Source organism: Chanos chanos, chromosome 6 (assembly GCF_902362185.1).
Source record: "Chanos chanos chromosome 6, fChaCha1.1, whole genome shotgun sequence".
Lineage (NCBI taxonomy): Eukaryota > Metazoa > Chordata > Actinopteri > Gonorynchiformes > Chanidae > Chanos > Chanos chanos.
In genome coordinates this window covers 31,973,079-31,978,164 of record NC_044500.1, presented here as the reverse complement: position 1 = coordinate 31,978,164, position 5,086 = coordinate 31,973,079, and positions in this window count along the sequence as shown.

Genomic DNA, 5,086 nt, shown 5'->3' with positions numbered 1-5,086 from the left:
AAATTAACAAGTAAAACGTAAAACAAATGTAATCTTCTAAAGTCCGTTTATCTCTTAAGGACTCACGGCAGAAAACATTATGCTCATTTTCCGCTGCTCCACAATGAATCACTAACCAGCGTTAGCGAAGTACAACGGCGAAGCTTTGGGGTACGGCTCTGTAAGTCATCTCCTCAGAGGGAGGAGAGGTAGTCAGCTATCTCTCCCCTTTTTACTCCACCCCCGTAGCGCCTCCACCTTCTCAAGTCTTTTTTTTCCTCAGGTTATCTGACACCAAGCTATTATTAAAAAAAAAAAAAAAAAAAGCAAATACGTAGGCCTGTCCTGTACTGTCACGGCTTAAAACGTAAACTCACTAGCATCGTGCACTACTTAAAATCACAACGTAGAAAAACCTACTGGTAGCTACAACTGGCTGCACGATGTTGTCCTCAGCACTTGCAAGAATAGTAGGTTATATTAAAGGTAAACATGCAATTACTCTTGTCCAAGAAACATTCAAGAAACATTTTTCTTCCTTGGTAATCTTTTCCTTATCTTTAATATAAACCATCTGATGAACACACCTATCCTGACACTTGCAAAAATGCATTAATTTATTTTAGGTTTCTGTCACTAATTACGTAGTTTTTTTTTTCCCATCACATTCTCATAAAATCATTGTCTATGTGTATTTTTAGCACCCTTTGCATTCTTAAATGACACTGTGTCTTATATTGAGTAAAATTGCTTGTGGTCTGACCATTGATGTTCATAGGATGTTGGTCAATAAATTTGCAAAATCAATTCATACGTGAACACTATCAAAGAATGCTTTTTTGTAGGCAGTGAAGCTTTGATTTAAACATTAATGTGCACTTAACAAGGAATTTGTTTTATTCATCTTTACAGAAAAATGATGTACCCCCTTGATGTACCACAAGAGTCTCTTGTGGTAAGTAACCTTTTCATGTCAAAACACAAGTCATCATAGAGGTGGCAAGTGCCAAAAAAAAAAAATCAATAATTGCAGACTTTAATCAGGTCAGGTGTCTAGTGATATCCTTTAGGTTACACTTGTGGAAAATAGTCCCAAATTAGAGAGACTTTTAAAACTGAGGGAAAACTGACTGCCTCTTCCATCTTGAAACTCCATTAACACTGTACAAGAGGTTTCAAAGACACAGGAATTACTGCATGAAGAGAAAATAATGTTTTCATATTTTACATTTAAATTTTTTTTATTCTTTCACAAGCTATATATCCATCCACTGTGTGGTGTGGTCTGAAAAATGATGAAACAAATAGGACTGAAAAGCCATTACTTGAATACAGCTGTGAATGAGTACTCTTGTAGAAACACTGATCAGAAACAAAAAAGGCTTGTAACTTTATTATACAGTCAAAATGATAGTCAGAGTTAATATTCAACATTGAATTTCCTCATGAACCGACATGAAATTGCAATGGTGAATACTGGACCTGAACATTGAATTAATATGAGTGTGGAGAGGTATACAATATGCAACGCTGCATGGTTCTATGCAAGTCACAAGAAATCCATTTCAGTGTGTCTAATGTAAACTGACAAAGCAAAATCCCAGGGAGCATTCATGTTTGCAGGGCTTCAAATCCAATTTGCTTTTTCACTTCAAGTATTACAAAACGATGGGCAAAAACAATGGCATCTTAAGCTCTAAAGAATCTGTTTCTTTTTACTGAATATGTCTTTTTAGTAGGACTTCCATTTAATGCAATGTCTCCACACCTCCCAGCAATAACTTGAGTATGCTGTTTAAGGTGTGAATAAATAGCTCTCTTCAAATCAGAAGAACAATTCAGTTTGAATCTGTTAGACACTCAGACCTTAGCTTCATGAAACACAACTGCGAAAACGTAAGTGAATAAATAAATTAATAAATATGCGTTAACATACTCCCATACATTAGTCCAACATATGAATACTGGTGTTAATATTTAAATATTACTTTTGATATTTGTTGTTGTTGGTGCAGCTGTAGCATATGGAAAATAATATCCGTGATAGAAATTTGCATTAGAGATAAAAGCACTACTCTTTCAAAAATAGTTTTTAATGTTGATTTTAAATGATGTTTTTCTTTTTTGACATAATTTTGACATTGTTTGAACTTGAGTATGTGCGTGCGTGTGCACACGCATGCGTGAGTGTGTACTTTTTCCGCAGAGTCAATTAACCCAGTCAAGTAAATTGCCACCCCAGGACATCTTGGTGAAGATGCTGTCCCTCTGATTAATATTTTATTACAACTGCATAAATGGGACACAAACACAGAGAGAGGAGGGAGAGGACTGGGAGAAAGAGAGGGTGGAACAGGCCCTGATAAAATACAGAATCAGTAGCAAGACTGCAAAGATGCTGTTTAAGTCAGTCTCATAGGGGTTATTCGAAGAATTGACAGCTTCTTTTGACAGCTGAGATATTTGATGTAGATAACAAACATAATGTTTTGGTTTTAGTGAAAATCATTGAGGACAGTTACCTGTGACTCGATACTTTTCCCCAAAAATCTGCCTTCTTCAGTCCTCTTACTTTTAAAACGTCGCAACATATTTACAAAAACCCTGTGTGTCCTACAGTCTGTCACTGTTTATCACTAGTTTAAACATGTAAAAGGTTGTCATTTGTAAATGTAATACTCAGTTTAAACTAAGAGATACAATACATGCTTTTAATTATAGAAACTGTAGGTTTGCTCATACTTTTATAACCTTATACTGCCATTATTCTTAACAGCAGTGCCATCCACATCATGGGGGATCCTGGGGGAGACAGGGGAGGGCACCTTGACAGTTTTCTCACTAAATGCATCATATTAATATCCAGCAGGGTTTATATGACACCATCAAAAACAGAGGCACAGCTAGGGATAAATTTGTCACTTCTCTGTGGGTTATCCCATGTCATTTCTAAATCCAGTTCAAGACAGATTAAGCATCTATTGAAATGTTTGTGCTCTTGGCTAATTCTTACTGAAAATTAGTCTTTTGTGCTGGTGATGAGGTCCCAACTGTAAATCATAAACAGCTTGAAGTCTTACCATCTTAACCTATAAAAAACATTTGTCATTTTAACAGAAATGACAGAGATTTAGCAAATGATTTGACCATAAGAGATTTTTTTTCTTACACAAGAACAAACACACTCTAAAATGACAAAATTGTCCTGTGTAATGATCAGTATCAACTGTCAAGGTAATGTAGCCATCAAAAAATTTTTGCTCTCGGAAAGAATCAGCAATCATCTTGTGATACTTGAAAATGTTTCAGTAAATTCTAGCTACAGCGGAGGGATTTACTGAGGCCATCATGTTAAAGTATAAAATGACCACTAATGTCATCTGACAATGCTTCTGTAATTAACCTGGCTATTCACCTGACTAGTGCACTTTGGGTGCATCTCTGAACATGAAGCAACGTGGGAGATTGAATCACATTAGCATCTAAATGGTGTGTCAGGGATTGAAGAATGTGATAAATGTCATCTGTTATGCATACATCTTATCAGAATATCTGTCTCAGAATCTCAATCTGTCTGGGAGATAAGGCTGCCAATGTGAATTTAAAAACACTTTTTGTTTGGTCCATAAATCACCATTCAGAATGTAGAATTCTGTATTCTGAAATGGAATAAAAATTAGTCTATGGAATCAGGTGGATCTGTAAGGCTAATTTTGGGCAAATGAGTGCTGAATATGCCAGACAAATTAGTAATTCACTCTGAGTATGTAATGAAAATATCGCTCATCAAATGAAACAACATGTTCAGTTTCGTAGATGCGTCAGCATTTTCTGTGTGGTTTACTTATTTAATTTAAACATGACCATCTAACATACACCACAGTCATACTTAATCATTCTTTTGAGTAATCCAATTTAAGATCAATCACTTTTAACATTGTATCACTAGTCTCAATTTTAACACAGGGACTTTGATTTCTTTCAGCACTGAATGTAAATTAGGCAAAGAAATGTTTGGTGCCTTAGAAGTGCATTAGAGGAGAGGAAAATTGGTTGGATTTTACACAGAGCCCAGCTAGGCAGGAAGCAGCTGGGCAAACAATGGCGACTAATCGGTCTGATCACAGCAGTGACACATGCTCACTCACACACACGCAAACACAAAAATAGGTGTTTGGAGGGTCTCCTTTCTCTTATGGTGACAGTTCTCGACATCATGTAACCCCTCATCGAGATAACAGTCTTTGTGAACATGAACCCATTGGGTTGTAAAACAGGTAGGAATATGTAGAAAGGTTTGAGAAAAGACAACACCTCATTTAGCCAGTTAAAGGCTTCTTATGACCATAGGCAAAATTATTGAGCTCTTTAGTTTGAAAGGCCCTGCCAGTCACGTCCGTTCCGCAATTTCCATTTAAATGTGTTACACTGTAAACAGACATATGGGGATGCAGGGTCCACCCTGCTCCTCTTCACCTCAGGCCATAGGAAGGTCGGTAAGGACCTCATCATTCCCACCATTCTTTCCATTACACTCCTCTATCTTTCTCTTCTTAATGCCTACAGGCTTTTTGATGGGTCACTAAAGTCTCAGAATTGGGGTGACATGAAAGTCATGCCACTGGGCTTTTGTCTTGGTGATTTACTCAAGGGCCTTACCTTAAATCAGTGTTTTTAGAACCACAGTGGCATACCAAACATTTGGATCTGCTGTGATACCTGAGGCCACCCATGGTCCTACTATTTACAAGAATGTCTGCAAGGCACAGAAACTGAGAGCGTCTCACCTCGCTGATCCTCCATTCTTTCATTAAGAGATCTGTTTACACCCAACAAAGAAACAGACAAGGTTGGGGGAAGGTGGGCTAAACATACTTTCAGAAGAGGCCGGGAATGTGTTTTGTCGTACTTGCAGAACCGCAAGGCAGAACAAGATGATACAAAATACAGCCCTAGGCTGCCCTTGGCTATGGAGGCATTCCAAGGTAATTTCAGTTGGAGACACTGTTAGAAAACAATGTCACCTCTCCCCGAGAATTATCAACTGTGCTCGAGTTTTATATCAAGAGAACTCATTATTCACCCACCAAATTACTGTCGCTGTGCA